The following is a 24168-nucleotide window of genomic DNA, read 5'->3' on the forward strand; positions in this document are numbered from 1 at the left end:
ATGTAATGTCCTTCTTTATCTCTTGTTACTTTCTTTGTTTTGAAGTCTATTTTGTCCGATACAAGTACTGCTACACCTGCTTTTTTTCTCCCTATCATTTACATGAAATATGTTTTTCCATCTCTTGACTTTTAGTCTGTGCATGTCTTTGGGTTTGAGGTGAGTCTCTTGTAAGCCGCATATAGATGGGTCTTGCTTTTTTATCAATTCTATTACTCTGTGTCTTTTGATTGGTGCATTCAGTCCATTTACATTTAGGGTGATTATTGAAAGATATGTACTTACTGCCATTGCAGGCTTTAGATTTATGGTTACCAAAGGTTCAAGGGTAGCTTCTTTACTATCTAATTGTCTAACTTAACTCACTTATTAAGCTATTATAAGCACAGTGTGATGATTCTTTCTCTCCCTTCTTATTCCTCGTCCTCCATTCTTTATGTTAGGTGTTTTATTCTGTGCTCTTTTGTGTTTCCTTTGACTGCTTTTGTGAGTAGTTGATTTTATTTTTTGCCTTTAGTTAGTATTTGGTTGTTCTGCTTTCTTCGGTGTGATTTTATTTTCTCTGGTGATATCTATTTAGCCTTAGCAGTGCTTCCATCTAGAGCAGTCCCTCTAAAATACCCTGTAGAGATGTTTTGTGGGAGATGAATTCCCTCAACTTTTGTTTGTCTGGGAATCGTTTAATCCCTCCTTCATATTTAAATGATAATCGTGCTGGATACAGTATTCTTGGTTCAAAGCCCTTCTGTTTCATTGCATTAAATATATCATGCCATTCTCTTCTGACCTGTAAGGTTTCTGTTGAGAAGTCTGATGATAGCTTAACGGATTTTCATTTGTAGGTGACATTTTTTCTCTCTTTGGCTGCCTTTAATACTTTGTTCTTGTCTTTGATGTTTGCCATTTTAATTATTATATGTCTTGGTGTAGTCCTCCTTGGGTCCCTTGTGTTGGGAGTTCTGTGGGCCTCCATGGTCTGAGAGACTATTTCCTCCCCCAGTTTGGGGAAGTTTTCAGCAATTATTTCATCAAATACACTTTCTATCCCTTTTTCTCTCTCTTCTTCTTCTGCTACTCTTACAATGCGCATATTGTTCTGTTTGGATTGGTCACACAGTTCTCTTAATATTCTTTCATTCCTGGAGATCTTTTTATCTCTCTCTGCCTCAGCTTCTCTGTGTTCCTGTTCTCTGATTTCTATTCCATTAATGGCCTCTTGCACCTCACCCAATTTGCTTTTAAGTCCTTCCAGAGATTGTTTTATTTTGGTATTCACCCTCCCAACTTTATTCTTTAACTCTTGCATATTTCTCTGCAGATCCATCAGCATGGTTATAACCTTTATTTTGAATTATTTTTCAGGAAGATTGGTGAAGTCTATCTCCCCAGGCCCTCTCTCAGGGGTTGTCCGGGTAATTCTGGACTGGACCAAATTCTTCTGCCTTTTCATGGTGATAGTGGTGGCTGTAGGCAGGTAGCACATGTGTCAGCTAGGAGAACAGACTCGTTTCATGCTTGCTGGTCGCCTTGTCCTTCTCCACTGCCTGTGTCAGTTACCCACACTCCTGGAGCTCCGGATTAATCCCTGAAGCTGCTGTGGGCGGGGTGTCCATCAGGGTAGCACAGAGCCCTGCAGGGAGTGGCAGGCATGCTGGGTGTGCTCTCCTGTGAGAGCGGTGCCCCCGCTGGGCAGCCTCTGGGTCTGGCCCAGGTGGCTGTGCAATGGGAGGAGATTCTGGGCAGGTACTGGGGGGTGCAGCTCCTCCCGGGTCACTCTGCCCCTGCTACTGCAGGCTCGCGGGGGTCGCTCCTGGGCTGCTTGGCCGCCGCCGCCACGGGCTCATGCAGGCCACTCCTGGGCCACTCAGCTGCCACCAACAAATGCCTCTTAAAGAAAAAAATCTTAAATTTTCAATATTGACCAAAATTATACTTTTATAATATTATTTACTTAAATATAAAACCAAATATAAATTCTTTATGCTTATAGTTCTTACAAAAGTATACAATTAAAAACTTTATAAAATGAATTCAAACAAAACTAACAATCTAAAAAACTCATAAAATGAAATAAACATTAATTTTCTATGTTGCTTTCTTTAAACTAAATTGGCAACTCACAATGTGAATGTGGAGTTGGCCATTAATATAGGTTGCTTTTAATATAAATGGAACTGTGTACCTGTGATGATTCAGTCCTCCCACCACTTTCCTCTATTCAAAGTACTATGAAATCTTCATCTTACAAGCAAGTACACAATGACACCATTTCTTCTTCACTTGACCTGATTGCATTATTTACATAGTAAGCCTGATTCTGTGATACTTGGCACCAGCAAGATTATAAACATAAATACAAATGCAGATACTGAAGTAAACTAGCAATACTATTCATAAGGTGGTCATCCATATGATCAAGACTATTGTTGAATTGAAAGCATAATATAAACGTGAATATATAAATCAATTTGGTGAGCATATAGGTCCCTAGAGCCCCAATTTTGTGAGTCCCAGATTTGTAGGTGTAGCTCAAAACCCTCTTCTGAGCCTCTGCCCTGTATTTCCAACTGCCCACTAAAAATTTGTCCATGTGCATGACCTATAATCACCTCAGATGCAACATGTCCAAACTGAACTTGTTATCATTTGCCACATACACACCCACCTTAACCTGTATTCCCAATCTAAGTTAATGAGATCATTATCTACCCAGTTACTAAAGCCAAAAACTTAAGTCCCACACTAGATTCCTTCCCTGCCTTACCTCCTACATCCAAGTCTTATGGATTCTACTTCCTAAACTTCTTTCAAATCAGTGGTTATTTTTCTTTTGACTCAGAAATCCTACTCAAATACCAAGGAAATGATCTAAATATTAGTAAAGCAACAAATAAAAAAAGAGTAAAGATAGATGTTCATCTCACTATTATACTTAATGAAGAAAATGAAAACAATGTGATCATTTAAGAATTGGGGAAATATTAAGCTAATATGGTGTAAGTTATTCTCATTCAGAAACAATAAAAAGTATATAGTTATTGGCAGACTAGCTATCAAAAAAAATTTTTTAATGCCCAGTATAAAACTTAAAAATGCTGGTTAAATTTAATATATTTTTTTTGTAGATACATTGCTGATTTATCAAGAATGCAAGAAAGATCCTCAGAAGGCAAAATAAAGAGCAACAAGGATTGGATCATGAATCCAGAGAGATATAAGGGATCTGAAGCCTACTTCTTTCTTGAGTACCCATTAATCTTTGGTGACATGGAGATTTAGTTCTAAAAAGCAGTGAACATGGTAGACAAGAAATAATGCAGGACCAAGGAAGGCAAGATATCATATTGGACTTTACATATAGTAGAAATTTAAAAATCGCAATATTCTCTGTGAGTAAACTAGAAAATAATCTACCCCACAGAGGAAAACATTGAGGAAAATTGTCCGTCTCAGTCTTGGCCATAAATGGAGGCAAAAATGAAGTCATTCTTGATAATAAAGACTATACAGCCATCCTTGAAGGGGTTTAGTGACAGAATTTATAGAATCTGAATGGTCACAAGTAGACATTTTCTTTCAAATTAGTCCTAGATCGGTGGTGCCCCCCGACATTTAGCAGAAACTAAGACAAATCCCTCTTAGGAAATTCAACTTTATCTTAAGCCTCAAAAAAAATCCCACTAATAAAATTTCAAGAAACATAAACCCATACTACATTATAATGAAACATGAAATATAAGTTATTCTTTGACAAATGTCAACATAAGAAATTTCAGGATAAGACTCACAAAAGCTTCGCCTATAAAAAAATATTGATACAGAATGTAAATCAACGTGTTTAATATATTTCAAGAAAAAAGAAAATATACTCAAAGAAGAGTCTAAAATATTGAGTCATGAAAGAATCAATAAGAAATTTTACAAACACAAAAACTGAAAAAATTTTCGACCACCACAGTGTGTGAATTAAATAGCAGATTAGACAGAACTAAATAAATAATTAGTAATTTGGAAGAACTTACCAAAAAATACAGCATAGAAAGCTAAAAGAGATAAAGTATGTAATAAAGATGAACAAAGAGCAGAGTGAGGTCTAACAAATAAATACCTCCAATATTGAAAGATGAATAGGAAAATGGAGATCTAAACATATTTCCAAAATGATTGAAGACATGAATTGTTGGATTCAAAGGATGCTCACTTTTCCCAGTACTGAACTACAATTTCTAGCCAGAGCAATTAGGCAAGGGGGAAGAAAAGGCATACAAATTGGAAAGAAGTAAAACTATTCCAATTTGCAGATAACAGGATCTTCTATATTGAAGATCCATAAAAGAACTAATAGAGCTAATAAACTAATTAAGCAAAGTCACAGGATAAGATCCACACTTAAAAATCAGTTGTATTGCTATATACCATCAGTAAACACTCTGAAAAGGAAATTAAGAAAACAACTCCATTTATAATAGCATCCAAACAACAAAAATAGCTCAAAGTAAATTAAACCAAGGACATCAAAGACTTGTACCTTGATAAGTATAAAAAAAGAAATAAAAGGCCAAAATAAATGGAAAGACATCCGTGTTCATGCACTGGAAAACAATATTGTTAGACAGTGATACTGCACAAAGCAATCTACAGATTCATGGAAATTCCTACCAAAATTTCAATGGCCTTTTTTACAAAAATAGAAAAGCCAGCCCTCCATATGGAACTGCAAGGGGCCCCAAAATCTCAAAACAACCTTGAAAAGGAACAGAATTAGCAATCTAACACTTCCTGATTAGAAGTTTACTACAAACAGACAATAATCAAAACAGGGTATTACTGGCTTGAAGATAGATCTGTTTACCAATGGAGTGAAATTACAAGTCCAGAAATAAACCCATACATCTGTGGCCAATTGATTTTCAGCAAGAGTGCCACAACCATTCAGGGAGAAAGAACAGTCTTTTCCATGAACTGTATTGGAACAAACGGATATGCTCATACAAAAGAATGAAGTTGCACTCCTATCTCAGACCATATAAAAAGATCAAAATAGATCACAGACCTAAATGTAAGAACTAAAACTATAAAACTCATAGAAGAGAGTCTGATATCTCAAACATATAAAGAACTCTTACAACTTGACAAAAAAATGAACAACCTAATTTAAAAATGGGCAAAGGAGTTAGACATTTCTTTAAGAAAGAATATACAAATGACAAGCACATGAAAAATGCTCTACATCATTAGTCCCTAGGGAAATGCAAATCGAAACTCAATGAGATACCACTTCACACCTACTAGGATAACTGTAATAATAATAAATAAAAAAGCAGAAAATAACAAGTGTTGGTAAGGATGTGGAGAAAATGGAACTCTTATATATTACTAGTGAGAATATAAAATGGCATAGCCACTATGGAAACAGTACAGCAGTTCCTAAAAGAGTTAAACATATAATTACCATATGACCCAGCAATTACACTCCTAGGTATATACTGAAAAGAACTGAAAACAAGGACTCAAACAGATACTTGTATGCTGATTCTGACACTCACTACAGCAATAATGGCAATGGCCAAAAGATGGAAACAGTACAAATGCCTATTAACAGATGAGTGGATAAACAAAATGAGGGGTGTGTGTGTGTGTGCGTGTGTGTGTTTGTGTGTGTGTGTAGAAACACATATACATATATAATGGAGTATTACTCAGCCATGAAAAGGGACAGAGTACCAATACATGCTATAATATAGAGGAACTTAAAGATGCGAGATACAAGAAGTAATATATTATATGATTCCATTTTTATGAATGATCTCTAATAGCTAAATCTGTACAGACAGAGACCAGATTGGTGGTTCCCAGGGGCTGGAGGGAGGGGGGAATGGGGAGTGACTGCTCAATGAGTACAGGATTTTCTTTTGGGGTGATGACAATGTTTTGGAATGACATAACAGTAGTGGTTACAAACCATAGTGAATTATTAAAGACCACTTTGTACACTCTAAAATGGTTAATTTTATGTTACATGAATTTCACCTCTATTTAAAAAAAAAAAACTTAAATTCCAAAATAGTCATACCGAAATAGAGAAAGCAAAATGTCACAAAATGTGAACAGTCTGTGAATCTAGGTGAAAGATATATGGATATTTGTTGAATTATTCCTTCAATTTTTATGTAGGAGTCTTTTTTGAAATAAAATATTGGGAAAACTTGTAACTTAGCTTCAAGACATAGAAAACAAAATAGCTTTCACCACTGAAAATAAACCCACAGTAAAGGTAGTACACAAATCAATTACCAAGCAAGCTTGAAATTAAAACAGAACAAAAATAATAAAACTAACTAAACACAAAATCAGTCAAGGAATGCACAAAAACACGGAGTGGCAGAATGGATAAAGAAACAAGACCGATCTAAGTGGTTCTCTGCCTACGAGAGAGTTATTGCAGACCCAAAGACATACACAGACTAAAAGCAAAGGGATAGAGAAAGATATTTCATGCAAACAATAGGGAGAAAAAAGCAGGAGTAGCAGTACTCACATTAGATAAAATATATTTTAAAATAAAGTAACAAGAGACAAAGAAGGACATTACATAATGATAAATGAGTCAGTCAAAAAAGAGGATATAGCAATTGTAAATACCTATACACCCAACATAAGAGCACCCAAATATGTAAAACAAATACTAACAGAACTAAAGGGAGAAATAGCAGCACAATCATATTAGGAGACTTTAACATCCCACTCACATCAATGGACAGATCATCCAGACAGAAAATAAATAAGGAGATGGAGGCATTGAATAATACATTATGTCAGATGGACTTAACAGAATCTGTTCTATAAATTCAAAAAGATAGAAGTTTTATCAAGCAACTTCTCAGACCACAATAGTATATAAGTAGAAATAAATTACACAAAGAAAACAAAAAAAGCTTACAAACTCATGGAGGCTAAATTACATATTTCTAAATAATCAATGGATCAATGAACAAATTAAAACAAATCAAGCAATACATGGAGACAAATCAACAGTCAAAAATTTGTGGGACACCACAAGGCAGTTCTAAGAGGGAAGTATATAGCAATACAGGCCTGCCTCAAGAAATAAGAACAATTCCAAATACACAGTCTAAACTCACAATTAAAGAAGCTGGAAAAAAGAACAAATAAACCCCAAAGTTAGTAGAAGGAGAGACATACTAAAAATCAGAGCAGAAATAAATAAAATAGAGAAAAAGAAAGCAATAGAAAAATAAATAAATGAAACCAAGAGCTGGTTCTTTGAGAAATTAGGCAAAATAGATAAATGTCTAGCCATGCTTATCAAAAAGAGAGTACACAAATAAACAAAATCAGAAATTAAGAAAGAATAGTTACAATGGATACAGAAATATAAATAGTTATTAGAGAATACTATGAAAAATTACATGCCAAAATTGGACAGCCTAGAAGAAACAGACAAATTCCTAGAAAAATACAACCTTCCAAGACTGATGTAGGAAGAAACAGAAAATCTGAACCAAGGATGTGCACTTTCACTTTTATTCAACATAGTGCTGGAGGTTCTAGTCACAGAAGTCAGACAACACAGAGATAAAAATTATCCAAATTGGTAAGGAAGAAGTTACACTGTCACTATTTGCAGATGACATGATATTATACATAGAAAACCCTAAAGACACACAAAAAAATTATTTGAACTAATACCTGCATTCAGCAAAGTTTCATGATAAAAAATTAATATACAGAAATTCGTTGCATTCCTATATACTAAAAACAAACTATCAGAAAGAGAAATCAGGAAAACAATGCCACTTACAATTGTATCAAAAAGAATAAAATGCCTAGAAATAAACCTGACCAAGAAAGTGAAAGACCTGTACTCTGAAAACTGTAAGACATTCATGAAAAAAAATTAAAGAAGAAAAAAAAATGGAATTCTATTCCATGTTCATGGATAGAAGAATCAATATTGTCAAAATGGCCATCCTGCCCAAAGCAATTTACAAATTCAATGCAATCCTGATCAAAATACCAACAGCACTTTTCAATGAACTAGAACAAATCATTCTAAAATTCATATGGAACCACAAAAGACCCTGAATAACCAAAGTAATTCTGAGAAAGGAGAACAAAGCTGGGGGTATTATACTCCCTGGCTTCAAGCTATACTAGAAAGCTACAGTGATCAAAACAGTATGGTCCTGGCAGAAGAACAGACCCATAGATTAATGGAACAGAATAGAGAGTCAAGATATAAACCCATGCATCTGTGGTCAATTAATATACGATAAAGGAGCTATGAATATACAATAGATAAAGACAACCACTTCAACAAGTGGTGTTGGCAAAACTGGACAGCTACATATAAGAGAATGAAACTGGATTACTGTCTAACTCCATACACAAAAGTAAACTCAAAATGGATCAAAGAGCTGAATGTAAGTCATTAAACCATAAAACTCATTGAAGAAAACAGGCAAAAACCTCTTGAATATAAACAGGAGCAACTTATTTCTGAACACATCTCCTCAGGCAAAGGAAACAAAAGTAAAAATGAACAAAATCAGACTACATCAAACTAAAAAGCTTTTGTACAGCAAATGACACCATTAGCAGAACAAAAAGGCATCCTATAGTATAGCAGAAAATATTCGTAAATGACTCATCTGATAAGGGGTTAACATCCAAAATATAGAAAGAACTCATATGCCTCAACACCCCCAAAAAAAATTACTCAGTAAAAAAATGGGCAGAGGACCTGAACAGACACTTCTCCGAAGAAGAAATACAAATGGGCAGCAGGCACATGAAAAGATGCTCCACATTGCTAATCATCAGGGAAATGCAAATTAAAACCATAATGAGATATCACCTCACACTAGTTAGGATGGCCACTATCCAGAAGACAAGTAACAAATGCTGGTGAGGGTCTGAAGAAATAGAAACCCTCCTACACTGTTGTAGGGACTGAAAATAGGTGCAACCACTGTGGGAAACAGTATGGAAGTTCCTCAAAAAACTAAAAATTGAAATATCATTTGACCTAGTAATTCCACTCCTAGGAATTTACCCAAAGAAAACAAAATCCATGATTTGAAAAGATTTATGCACCCCTATGTTTATTGACACACTGTTTGCAATAGCCAAAACAGAAGCAACCAAAGTGGATAAAGAAGAGGTGGTACATATACACAATGGAATATTATTCATCCCTGAAGAGAAAACAAGTCCTGTCATTTGCAACAACATGGATGGATCTAGAGGGTATTATACTCGGTGAAATAGGCCAGGTGGAAAAAGACAAATATCATATGATTTCACTTATTTGTGGAAAATCAAAACAAAGCAAAACAGAAGGGACAGTACATTAGTAAAGTCTATAGACACTGAGAAGTGACTGGTGGTTACCATGGGGGAGAGGTTGGGGTGGGTGGTAGGGGAGGGTGAGGGGGATAAAGGGGTACAAAATTCATAATGATAAGTTGATCATGGGGATAGTAGTACAACATGGAGAATATAGTCAGTGACTCTGTAACATCTTTCTATGTTGACATATAGTAACCACACTAGTGGGTGTGGGGATTTAATAATATGGGTAACTGTTAAATCACTGTTATATGTTTGAAGATTATATATCAATGATACTTCAACATCAAAGAAAAAATATAGAAAGCAAAAACAAAATCACAAGAAACTGACAATTCCACTATCAAAGTGAGAGATATTAATAAATTTCTAATAATTGATAGATCAAGCACATCAAAAATTCAGTAAGGATAAAGAATACTTGAAAAAGTTTGATTTAATACATTTATAGAACATTATACCTAATAATGGCAAAAATATAACCTCTTTAATACATATGGGGTATTTATGAAAATTGTGTATTAGGAAATAAAGCAAATCTCAATAAATTTCAGTGAACTAGACAGTATGATATAAGGCATGTTCTGACTACAATTCTAGTTATCATAATTTAATCATCAATGTATTTTCAAAAAAATGTACATTTAGAAATATCAAAATATTTCTTTATTCATGGACTAAAAAATATGATGAAAGGCAGAAAATGGAAATGATAACAAAAATAATATACATGAAAACTTACAGTACTAGAATTATAGAAATCTTAGGAAAAAAAGCTGAAAATTAATGACATAAGTACAACTTAAAACATCATAAAAAGAGCAACAAACCAAAGATATTACAAGTGAGAAAATAATAACATAGTGAGACAGAAAACAAATATATACCAAAGAGCATCAACAAAGAAAAGAGTTGTTTTTGAGAACACCAATAAAATTCACAAAAACTGATAAAAAAAAAAAAAGGAATCACAAGTTAATGTACTGGGAATATCAAAAAGAAAATAAGTAGTGATATACCATAAATTAGAAATATAACAATATTAAGAACGTTTTTGTGCCTATAAGTTCAACTGAAGAGGACAATTTCTTAGGGAACAGACTCAAGAAAAAATAGGAAAATGAAACAAAAATAGAAAATTAAGAATTAACTTAAAACCAATTCAGAAAATGAATTATCTTCAGTATCTTAAAGCTTTTCATAGACACAGAGACACACACATGAAACACACCAGGCCCAAGTGGCTTACCAGCAAGGTTTACTAGGAAGAGTTCATTTCAATTTTAATCAAAGTAGTACAGAGAATAGAAAAAATAACTACAAGTTAATTATAATGATGGCTTAATTTTGATACCAAATTCAAGCAAAGGTATGACAAGAAAACTAAAATATTAGTACTGCATATCTGGAATTTTTTTAAGTGATTCAGGAGATTCAAGATGGCAACATGAGTGGTGAGACAGAGAATTCCTCCCAAAACTACAGATAGTATGAAAAAGTAGTTAATTAATACAACTAACCCTAAAACAACAACAAGAAAGAAGGATGAACCAGACTGCACACAGACCTCACAAACAGAGCAGATCACACAAAACAGCATAATGTACAAAAGCCTTAATCCGGCGGCACCCGAGCCCTTCTCCCACCCCAGCCCACCTGCACGAGGAAGAGAAACTGAGTGGGGGAGGGGGTGGAAGCCTAGAACTGTTGAACACCCAGCCCTGGAGGTCTGCTTTGGGAGCAGAAACTTACACTGTGTGGTGCCCTGGACATTGGGGAGCTCAGACAGGTGGAGTGCTTGAGAGACGGATTCTGGCCATTTGTGGAGGAGGGGATCCCCACCCGGCTGCTCTGGGACAAGGGAAAGGCAAGCAGTCTGAGAGGTTTCCTAGCAGCAAGAGGGCTGCTGAAGGAGCGGGGTTTACACAGAGTTTGCTCTGCAGGGGAGGGGAAAGCCAGACAAGGTTGTCTGGGCATGCTTTGCCCAGACAGCTGGTTGGGACTTTGAGAAGCTTCAGGAGCCCCATCCCCCTGGCTGCCTGCTCAGCTCCAAGCCATCTCCCCCCCAACTGTGATGCACAGCCTGCTGCACCTTCCTCCTACTCTGCCAACACTGGATCACAAAACTACAGTTACTGTGCTGGCATCAGGCTAGCCTGAGGGAGGCCCCACCTACAACAGCCAGAGATGCAAAGCACAGAGGCTTACACCTGTGTACTTGGCCCACTGGCTCTCACACCAGAGAGAGGCACCACAGATGGGAATCAGGAAACAGATCTTTCCTTCCCTCAGGAACCAGCTCTGCTCCCCTAAAACCACCAACCTCACTCTAGGTGCTGAGCAGCTCCAGTGATTGGAGCACCTGTGCATTAATGGGCACCACACAGAAATATGAAAAGTCAAAAGAACATGGTTCAGACCAAAATCTCACAAACCCCAGAAAAAGGGTCAAATGAAACTGAGCTCACAAATCTGCCTGAGAGTTCAAAATAAAAATCATAAACATTCTTATGAAGGTACAAAAAAATATTAAGAACTCAGGAATGAATTTAAGTCAGAGATACAATCATTAAGAAATTCCATATCTGAAATGAAACATATAATAGAGGGATTTAAAAGCAGATTAGACATAGTAGAAGAGACAGTAAATAGAACAGAGATTAGAGAAGAGGAATACAAAAAAGCTGAGGCACAAAGAAAAAAAAGAATCTGTAAGATTGAAAGAATATTGAGAGAACTGTGTGACCAATCCAAATGGAAAAATATTTGTATTACAGAGGTACCAGAAGAAGAAGAAGAGAGAAAAAGGAATAGAAAGTGTCATTGAGGAGGTAATTGCTGAAAACTTCCCCAATATGGGGAAGGAGATAGTCTCTCAAGCCATGGAGGTGCACAGAACTCCCAACACAAGGGACCCAAAGAAGACAACATCAAGACATATAATAATTAAAGTGGCAAAGATCAAGGATAAAGACAAACTTTTAAAAGCAGCTAGAGAGAGAAAAAAGATCACATACAAAGGAAAACCCATCAGGCTATCATCAGACTTCTCATCAGAAACCTTACAAGCGAGAAGGGAGTGGCAAATATATTGAATGCAATGAAGCAGAAGGGCCTTGAACCAAGAATACTACACCTGGCAACATTATCATTTAAATTCGAAGGAGGGATTAAACAATTTTCAGATAAGAAAAAGTTGAGAGAATTTACCCACAAACTGCCTCTACAGTGCATTTTGGAGGGACGCCTATAGGTGGAACTATTCCTAAGGCTAAAAAGATGTCACCCAAGGGATAGACAAAGTATACAGAATATGATTCATAACATACAAAGAATGGAAGAGGAAGAAAAAGGAGGGGAAAAAACAGAGAACCTTTAGGTTGTGTCTGTAATACCACACGAAGTGAGTTAAATTAGACTGTTAGATAGTAAAGGAATTACCCTTGAACTTTTGGTAACCACAAATCTAAAGCCTGCAATGGCAATAAGTACATACCTATTGATAATCACCCTAAATGTAAATAGTATGAATGTACCAATTGAAAGACATAGACTCACTGAATGGATTAAAAAACAAGATCTGTCTATATGCTGGCTAAAAGAGACTCACTTCAAACCCAAAAACATACACAGACTGAAAGTAAAGGGATGGAAAAGATATTTCATGCAACTAACAGGGAGAACAAAGCAGGAGTTGTAGTACTTGTATAAGACAAAATAGAATTCAGAACAAAGAAAGTAACAAGAGACAAAGAAGGACATTACATAATGATAAAGGGGTCAGTTCAACAAGAGGATATAATGTTTATAAATATATATACACCCAACACAGGACCACCTACATACGTGAAACAACTACTAACAGAATTAAAGGGGAAAATAGAATGCAATGCATTCATTTTAGGAGACGTCAACACAAGACTCACTCCAAAGGACAGATCAACAAGAAAGAAAATAAGTCAAGAGACAGAGGCACTGAACAACATATTAGAACAGATGGACCTAACAGACATCTACAGAACACTTCATCCAAAAGCAACAGGATACACATTCTCTTCAAGTGCACATGGAATATTTTCAAGAATAGATCATATGCTAGGCCACAAAAAGAACCTCAGTAAATTCAAAAAGATTGAAATTCTACCACCCAGCTTCTCAGATCACAAAGGTATGAAACTAAAAATAAATTACACAAAGAAAACAAAAAAGCCTACAACACATGGAGGCTTAACAACATGCTCCTAAATAACCAATAGATCAATGACCAAATAAAACCAGAGATCAAGCAATATATGGAGACAAATGACAATAATGATTCAACAACACAAAAATCAGTGGGATGCAGCCAAGGCCATGCTAAGAAATATATTGCAACACAGGCCTATCTCAGGAAAGAAGAACAATCCCAAATGAACAGTCTAAACTCACAATTAATGAAACTAGAAAAGGAAGAACAAATGAGGCCCAAAGTCAGTAGAAGGAGGGATATAATACAGATTAAATCAGACATAAATAAATTTGAGAAGAACAAAACAATAGAAAAAATTAATGAAAGCATGAGCTGGTTCTTTGAGAAAATAAATAAAATAGATAAAACCCTAGCCAGATTTATCAATTTAAAAAAGAGAGTCTACACACATAAACAGAATCAGAAATGAGAAAGGAAAAATTACTACAGACAACACAGAAACACAAAGAATTATGAGAGAATACTATGAAAAATTATATGGTAACAAACTGGAAAACCTAGAAGAAATGGACAACTTTCCAGAAAAATACAACCTTCCAAGGCTGATCCAGAAAGAAACAGAAAATCTCAATAGACCAACAACCAGCAAAGAAATTGATTTGGTAAACAAAAAACTACCTAAGAACAAAACACCAGGATCAGATGGTTTCACCGCTGAATTTTATCAAACATTTAGAGAAGACGTAATACCCATGCTCCTTATTAAAGTTTTCCAAAAAGTAGAACAGGAGGAATACTCCCAAACTCATTCTACGAGGCCAACATCACTCTAATACCAAAACCAGGCAAAGACACCACAAAAAAAGAAAATTACAGACCAATATCCCTGATGAACATAGATGCAAAAACACTCAACAAAATATAAGCAAACCAAATTCAAAAATATATCAAAAAGATCATCCATCATGGTCAAGTGGGATTCATCCCAGGGATGCAAGTATGGTACAACATTCGAAAATCCATCAATATCATACACTACATTAACAAAAAGGATAAAAACCACATGATCATCTCCATAGGTGTTGGAAAAGCATTTGACAAAACTCAATATCCATTCATGATAAAAACTCAACAAAATGGGTATAGAGGGCAAGCACCTAAACATAATAAAGGCCATGTATGAAAAACCCCCAGTCAACATTATACTTAATAGCGAGAAGCCAAAAGTTTTTCTTTATGATCAGGAAGAAGACAAGGATTTCCACTCCCTCCACTTTTCTTCAAGATAGTTCTGGAGGTCCTAGTCATGTCAATCAGACAACACAAAGAATAAAAGGCATCCAGATAGGCAAGGAAGAAGTCAAACTGTACCTGTTCACAGATGACATGATATAGTACATAAAAAACCCTAAAAAATCCACTCCAAAATTATTAGATCTCATATTTGAATTCAGCAAAGTTGCAGGATAAAAAATTAATACACAGAAATCTGTTGCATTCCTATACACTAATGATGAACTGTCAGAAAGATAAATCAGAAGAGGCAGAGCCAAGATGGAGGTGTGAGTAGAGCAGTGGAAATCTCCTCCCAAAACCACATATATTTTTGAAAATACAACAAAGACAACTCTTCCTAAAAGAGAGTCCAGAAGACACAGGAAAACATCCAGACCACATCCACACCTGCGAGAACCCAGCACCTTGCAAAGGGGGTAAGATATGAGCCCCGGACCAGCGGGATCTGAGCGCCCCTCAACCCAGCTCCCAGAAGGAGGAGAGGAGTTGGAGTCGGGAGGGAGAGGAAGCCCAGGACTGCTAAATAGCCAGCCCTAGCCATCCGCACCAGAGCACAGACATAGTGCATGCGTGGGGTCCTGGATAATAGGGAAACAGGACAGTAAGACCTGTGAGCGGGTCGCCACAGCCAGTGCCCTGGGGACAAAGAAAAGTGAGTGCTTTATGGAAGTGTTAAAGGACAAGGACCCCAAAGATGGACAGAAGCATCCTGGGACACTTAGTCCAGCAGCAGGGAATCTGGGAAACTCTGGACACTCTAACCCCCTGAGCAGCAGGGAGCATGGAGACCCCTCACGGAGATAAATAGCCTCCCGGCCGTTCCCCCTCCAACACAGCTCCACCATATCGGAGTAGTGGCCTGAGGCAGGCCACAGCAACAGCGGAGATAAACTCCATAGCAGCCAGGCAAGAATCAGAAGCCCCGTCTGTGTGCAACCGCCCAGCACAATCCACTAGAGGTCACTGTTCTCCCAGGAGAGGAAGGCCACAAACCAACAAGGGAAGTTCTTCCAGCCGTCATTCATGCCAGCTCTGCAAACTATCTCTATCGCCATGAAAAGGCAAAATTTCAGGCAGACCAAGATAACAGAGACAACACCTGAGAAGGAGACACACCTAACCAGTCTTCCTGAAAAAGAATTCAAAATAAAAATCATAAACATGCTGATGGAGATGCAGAGAAATATACAAGAGCTAAGGGATGAAGTCTGGAGGGAGATTATAGACGTCTGGAAGGAGAATACAGAAGTGAAACAAACTCTGGAAGGATTTATAGCAGAATGAATAAGATGCAAGAGGCCAATGATGGAATAAAAACCAGAGAATAGGAATGCATAGAAGCTGACACAAAAAGAGATAAAAGGATCTCCAGGAATCAAACAATATTAAGATAACTGTGTGACCAATCCAAAAGGAACAATATCCGTATTATAGGGCTACCAGAAGAAGATGAAGAGAGAAAAAGGGATGGAAAGTGTCTTTGAAGAAATAATTGCTGAAAACTTCCCCACACTGGGGGAGGAAATAATCAAACAGACCATGGAAATACACAGAACCCCCAACAAAAAGGACACAAGGAGGACAACACCAAAACACATAATAATTAAAATGGCAAAGATCGAGGACAAGGAAAGAGTTTTAAAGGCAGCTAGAGAGAAAAAGGTCACCTATAAAGGAAAACCAATCAGGCTATCATCAGACTTCTCAACAGAAACCTTACAGGCCACAAGAGAATGGCATGATATATTTAATGCAATGAAACAGAAGGGCCTTGAACCAAGGATACTATATCCAGCATGATTATCATTTAAATATGAAGGAGGGATAAAACAATTCCCATACAAGCAAAAGATGAGGGAATCTGCCTCCCACAAACCACCTCTACAGGGTATTTTGGAGGGACTGTTCTAGATGGGAACACTCCTAAGACTAAACAGATGTCAACAGAGAAAATAAAATCACAGCAAAGAAAGCAGACCAACCAAATACTAACTAAAAGCAAAAAATAAAATCAACTACCAACTAAAAGCAGTTAAAGGAAACACAAAAGAGCACAGAATAAAACAACCAACATATAAAGAATGGAGGAGGAGGAATAAGAAGGGAGAGAAGAAAAGAATCGCCAGACACTGTATATAACAGCTCAATAAGTGAGCTAAGTTAGGCAGTAAGATACTAAAGAAGCTAACCTTGAACCTTTGGTAACCACGAATCTAAAGCCTGCAATGGCAATCAGTACATATCCTTCAATAGTCATCTTAAATGTAAATGAACTAAATGCACCAATGAAAAGACACAGAGTAATAGAATGGATAAAAAAGCAAGAACCATCTATATGCTGCTTATAAGAAACTCACCTCAAAAGCAAAGATATGCACAGACTAAAAGTCAAGGGATGGAAAAACATATTTCAGGCAAACAACAAAGAGAAGAAAGCAGGGATTGCAGTACTAATATCAGACAAAATAGATTTCAAAATTAGAAAGTAACGAGAGATAAAGAAGAACATTACATAATGATAAAGGGCTCAGTCCAACAAGAGGATATAACCATTCTAAATATATATGCACCTAACACAGGAGCACCAGCATATGCGAAACAAATACTAACAGAACTAAAGGGGGAAATAGAATGCAAAGCATTCATTTTAGGAGACTTCAACATGCCACTCACCACAAAGGACAGATCCACCGGGCAGAAAATAAGTAAGGACACAGAGGCACTCTAGAACAACACACTAGAACAGATGGACCTAATAGACATCTATAGAACTCTACATCCAAAAGCAACATTATATACATTCTTATCAAGTGTACATTGAACATTCTCCAGAATAGACCACATACTAGCTCACAAAAAGAGCCTCAGTAAATTCCAAAAGATTGAAATCCTACCAACCAACTTTTCAGACCACAAAGGTATAAAATTAGAAATAAATTCTACAAAGAAAACAAAAAGGCTCACAAACACATGGAGGCTTAACAACATGCTCCTAAATAATCAATGGATCAATGAACAATTTAAAATAGAGATCAAGGAATATATGGAAACAAATGACAATAACAACACAAAGCCCCAACCTCTGTGGGATGCAGCGAAAGCAGTCGTAGGAGGAAAGTATATAGCGATCCAGGCACTCTTAAAGAAGGAAGAACAATCCCAAATGAATAGTCTAACATCACAATTATTGAAACTGGAAAAAGAAGAACAAATGAGGCCTCAACTCACCAGAAGGAGGGACATAATGAAGATCAGGGAAGCAATAAACAAAGTTGAGAAGAATAAAACAATAGAAACAGTAGAAAAAAATCAATGAAACCAAGATCTGGTTCTTTGAGAAAATAAACAAAATAGATATGCCTCTAGCCAAACTTATTAAGACAAAAAGAGAATCAACACACATAAACAGAATCAGAAATGAGAATGGAAATATCACAACAGACTCCACAGAAATACAAAGAATTATTAAAGACTACTATGAAAACCTATATGCTAAGAAGCTGGAAAACCTAGAAGAAATGGACAACTTCCTAGAAAAATACAACCATTCAAGACTGACCAAGAAAGAAACACAAAAGTTAAACAAACCAATTACGAGCAAAAAAATTGAAACAGTAATCAAAAAACTACCCAAGAACAAAACCCCCGGACCAGACGGATTTACCTCGGAATTTTATCAGACATACAGAGAAGACATAATACCTATTCTCCTTAAAGTTTTCCAAAAAATAGAAGATGAGGGAGTACTCCCAAACTCATTCTATGAATCCAACATCACCCTAATACCAAAACCTGGCAAAGATTCCACCAAAAAAGAAAATTACAGACCAATATCCCTGATGAATGCTCAAAATAGACTTACCATTTTACCCAGGAATTCCACTCCTAGGAATTTACCCTAAGAATGCAGCACTCCAGTTTGAAAAAGACAGATGCACCCCTATGTTTGTCACAGCATTATTTACAGTAGCCAAGAATTGGAAGCAACCTAAGTGTCCATCAGTAGATGAATGGATAAAGAAGATGTGTTAAATATACACAATGGAATATTATTCAGCCATAAGAAGAAAACAAATCCTACCATTTGCAGCAACATGGATGGAGCTAGAGAGTATTATGCTCAGTGAAATAAGCCAAGCAGAGAAAGATAAAAACCAAATGATTTCACTCATCTGTGGAGTATAAGAACAAAGGAAAAACTGAAGGAACAAAACAGCAGCAGAATCACAGAACCCAAGAATGGACTAACAGGTACCAAAGGGAAAGGGACTGGGGAGGATGGGTGGGTAAGGAGGGATAAGGGGAAGAAGAAGAAAGGGGGTATTATGATTAGCATGTATAACGTGGGGGGTGGGAGAAAGGGGAGGGCTGTGCAACACAGAGAAGACAAGTAGTGATTCTACAACATTTTGCTATGCTGATGGACAGTGACTGTAATGGGGTTTGTTGGGGGGACTTGGTATAGGGGAGAGCCTAGTAAACATAATATTCTTCATGTACTTGTAGATTAATGATAATAAAAAAAGAGAGAGAAAGAAAAGGGGATTACTCCCTGATAGGATAAAACTAACTGCAAATCAAAGATTAATGGATGCTTTACATATCCTTAATTTTGATCTTTTAAAGGGTGTCTGATGATCAGCTATGGAAGTACATTCTGCTGATAATATTCCTTTCTCTTAAAAAAAAGAAAAGCAGTACCTGTGTGGTGATCTCCAATAGGTTCTTCACAATGGTATAAAGGTCATATCAAAGTGTGGGCAAAGGGTTTGTTTGTGTTTATACAGAGGATCAAAGCCTAATTTGGCTACCCAGAAAACAAATTAAGATATGATATGAAGAAGAACTTCCAACATCAACATCCTCTGGAAGAGTTATTCCAGAAGATGATCATCAAAAAACTTCAACAAAGATCCTGGTGCTGTTGCAGAGGTAGCTGCATTCATCCCACCGGCTCCTGGACTTGCCATTGGAATGAAGAAGGAGATATGTAAGCTGGCCTGTGCATACAGTAAAACAACAAATTTGACTGGATCTATACTGTCAGAACTCAACCAAGAATTAGGAGAAGTACAAGTTGCAGTGCTCCAAAATCATGTGACTATAGACTATCTACTGTGAAAAGAACATATGGGATGTGAACAGTTCCCAGGAATGTGTTTTAATTTGTCTGATTTTTCTCAAACTATTCAAACTCAGTTAGACAATATCCATCATATCATTGATAAGTTTTCGCAAATGCCTAGGGTACATAACTGGTTTTCTTGGTTTCACTGGAGATGGCTGGTAATTGTAGGTCTGCTTTTATTATGTAGCTGTATTCCTATTATGTTAATGTGTGTATGCAATTTAATTAGTAGTTTAAAATCTATGCATGCTTATGTTACTCTACAAGAAGATATGTCAAAGAAATAATCAATCTTCCCATGTTTTCTTCCATCTGCTACTTCTATAGCTTTTCTTCTTCCTTCCTAATTACAACCCTTTAGTAGAATTCATGCCTCATATTGAAAATTACTGAGTATCATAATTCTTCCAAGTGGTAAAGATACCTCAAGACAAATGCTGGGCATAAAACCCACAGGGCATATATCTGCAAAGAAGTAAAAAGCTAACCTTTTCAAAGAATATTGCTTCTCTCTCACTTACCAACTTTACATTTCCCTGTATGGCCCCGGAAGATGACTGGTTAGCCAGAGATGGGTAAGATTCCTCAAGGGAGAAACAACCTAAGACAGGCACAGTTGCAGTGGGGGGTGGGCATCAGGTGAGAAATTAGGGATCAACAGAGGTGAGGCTTAGAACCTCACCCACCTGTTTTGAGAGAAATCTTCTGCATCCGTGGATGTTTTGTTGCCCTTGTCTAGCTTGGATTAATACTTAGTCTATAGGCACACACCTGATCATCTACATTTGCCCTCTTACAGCACTAAATTATGTTTTCTACCTTTATCTTGCATCTACCTACCACTTCAGCATTTTATTAAAAATAATAATAATAATAAGAGAGAAATGTGGGATTCACATATAAATCAAGTATAAAAATCAAACAAATAATCATTTCTAACTTGATTGTTTATAGTTCATGATGCATGATCGAAACTGAAAGTTTCTGTGATATGACTGCCCTTACACTGTTCACCATGTAAGAACTTGTTCACCATGTAAGAGCTTGTTTGTTATGCTTCAGAAGATTGGAGACTGTTGAGAATTAGGCTTGGGGTTGATTAATGATTGTGCATTGAGTCCCCTATACAGAATTTTATTGTTGTTAACAACCACTTGATCAATAAATATGAGAGATGCCCTCTCAAAAAAAAAAAGAGAGAAATCAGGAATACAATTCCATTCACAATTGCATTAAAAAGAATAAAATACTGAGGAATAAACCTAACCAAGGAAGTGTAATACCTATTAGCCCTGAAAACTATGGGACACTCTTAAGAGAAATTAAAGAGGACACTAATAAATGGAAGTTCATCCCATGCTCTTGGCTAGGAAGAATTAATATAGTTAAAATGGCCACCCTGCCTAAAGCAATCTAAATGCAATCCCTATCAAAATACCTACAGGATTCTTCAATGAACTAGAGCAAATAGTTCTAAAATTCATATGGAATGACAAAAGACCCCAAACAGCCAAAGCAATCCTGAGAAGGAAGAATAAAGCAGGGGGAATTAAGCTCCCTGACTTAGAGCTCTAGTACAAAGCCACAATAATCATGACAATTTGGTACCAGCACAAGAACAGATCCATAGACCAGTGGAACAGAACAGAGAGTCTAGATATAAACTTAAGCATATATGGTCAATTAATATACGATAAAGGAGTCATGGATATACAACAGGGAAATGACAGCCTCTTCAATAGCTGGTGTTGGCAAACCTGGAGAGCTACATGTAAGAGAATGAAACTGGATTATTGTCTAACCCTGTAAATAAAAGTAAACTTACAATGGATCAAAGACCTGAGTGTAAGTCATGAAACCATAAAACTCTTAGAAAAAAATATACGCAAAAATCTATTCTACATAAACATGAGCAGCTTCTTCATGAACATATCTCCCTGGGCAAGGGGAAACAAAAGCAAAACTGAACAAGTGGGACTATATCAAACTAAAAAGCTTCTGTATAGCAAAGGATACCATCAGTAAAACAAAAAGGTATCCTACAGTATGGGAGAATATATTCATAAATAACATATCTAATAAGCAGTTGACATCCAAAATATATAAAGAGCTCACACACCTCAACAAACAAAAAGCAAATAAGCCAATTAAAAATGGGCAGAGGAGCTGAACAGACACTTCTCTAAAGAAGAAATTCAGATGGCTAACAGACACATGAAAAGATGCTCCACATGGCCAGTCATCAGAGAAATGCAAATTAAAACCACAATGAGATATCACCTCACACCAGTAAGAATGGCCAACATCCAAAAGACGAACAACAATAAATGTTGGCGATGACATGGAGAAAGGGGAACCCTCCTACACTGCTGGTAGGAATGTAAACTAGTTCAACCATTGTGGAAAGCAGTATGGAGGTTTCTCAGAAAACTCAAAATAGAAGTACCATTTGACCCAGGAATTCCACTCCTAGGAATTTACCCTAAGAATGCAGCAGCCCAGTTTGAAAAAGACATGTGCACCCCTATGTTTATCACAGCACTATTTACAATAGCCAAGAAATGGAAGTAACCTAACTGTCCATCAGTAGATGAATGGATAAAAAAGAGGTGGTACATATACACAATGGAATATTATTCAGTCATAAGAAGAAAACAAATCCTACCATTTGTAACGACATGGATGGAGCTAGAGGGTATTATGCTCAGTGAAATAAGCCAGGAAGAGAAAAACAAGTATCAAATGATTTCGCTTATCTGTGTAGTATAACAACAAAGCAAAAACTGATGGAAAAAAACAGCAGCAGAATCACAGAACCCAAGAATGGACTAACAGTTACCAAAAGGAAAGCGACTGGGGAGGGTGGGAATGGAGAGATAAGGGGGGAAATGGGGCATTACGATTAGCACAGATAACGTAGGGATTGGGGGACATGGGAAAAGCAGTATACACAGAGAAGACAAGTAGTTACTATGCTGATAGACAGTGACTGTAGTGGGGTATGTTGGGGGGACTTGATAATGGGGGAGTCTAGTAACCATAACGTTGTTCAAGTAATTGTACATTAATGATATCAAAATAAAAAATAAAAAATAAAGCAATTCATCACTCTCTCCAGCCAAAACATCCTTGGTTTATAGTTGTTCATTGATTTTCATGGTACAAATACTACACATCTGGCTATTTTCTAGCTACCACTGTGACTTCAGTGAATGCAGAATTGGGGAGAATTGCTAACAATCAGCTTTAAAAAATCACTATGAGCTGGCTCCTGTGTACCTTTCACATGATAGAGGTACCCACTGAATACCAATGGACAAAGATAATACAAAATCTCTACCACACACAAAAATCAATTCCAGATGGATTATGGATTAATATTTTTTACATTTTTAGAAAATAATATAAAAGAACATCTTTCTGAACTTGAGATAATTATTTCTAAGAGAGTAAATCACTGACAATAATGGGAAATGTTAATTTTTTATTATATCAAAATTATGGAATTTTGTTCAAAATCTACCTTCAAGAGAGTGGAACACTCAACACTGAGTGAAGTGGTGAAAATTCTCGCTTGGGATATTTTTTTCGCACACAAATACAACTGGATAACATTTTCTTCTGTCTCCAAGGGGCCTCTGGCCTTAGCTGCTCTTCCTTATTTTGATAGCTGAAGTCTCTCCCTCTCTCTTGCCTTTTTTCCAAAACATTCCCATCTCTCTTTTTCACAGCTAAGTTTTCAGAAGATTAATATACATTCACCTTCTCCATTTCCTCATTTCTCAAGCCATTTCTTAATTCAGGATTTGTCAGTTCCCCTATACTCTGCTCTCAGTTGACACAACTCTCTCTAAGGTGACTCCATAATGTGAAATTCAATGAGCACTTCCATATCTAATGGGCCATTCCTCAGAAGCATTCAACAATGTTGACACTCCCTTTTTGGAATTAGTTCCCCCTTTTACTTTGTACTCATCCATATTTCTCACTCTTTCTTCCAAATGTACTCTGCAGGTATTTATATAATATATAAAGAACAGAATTAAAATTATCAGTTACTCTAACACCCAAAGAAAATAATAATTATTATTAATATTAATTGATATATGTCAGACTTTTTCTAGGAATATACACCTTTATAAAATGATTGCTATCATACATAACAGTATTTTCATCACTTAAA

General features: G+C 36.5%; 1 protein-coding gene and 1 long non-coding RNA gene across 6 annotated transcripts in view; one reads left to right on the plus strand and one right to left on the minus strand.

The window, feature by feature from the left end:
- The window catches only part of LOC108407909 (uncharacterized), a 120333-nt gene extending 110907 nt beyond the window's left edge, over positions 1–9426 (plus strand). For all 4 annotated transcript variants that reach the window (XR_012120707.1, XR_012120709.1, XR_012120708.1 and 1 more), the window contains one exon: positions 3126–9426. This is a non-coding gene — a long non-coding RNA (uncharacterized lncRNA). The remainder of the gene's footprint in view (positions 1–3125) is intronic.
- The window catches only part of ZNF280D (zinc finger protein 280D), a 296039-nt gene that overhangs the window by 235650 nt on the left and 36221 nt on the right, over positions 1–24168 (minus strand). The gene's annotated exons all lie outside the window — the stretch shown is intronic.

Source organism: Manis javanica, chromosome 8 (assembly GCF_040802235.1).
Source record: "Manis javanica isolate MJ-LG chromosome 8, MJ_LKY, whole genome shotgun sequence".
Lineage (NCBI taxonomy): Eukaryota > Metazoa > Chordata > Mammalia > Pholidota > Manidae > Manis > Manis javanica.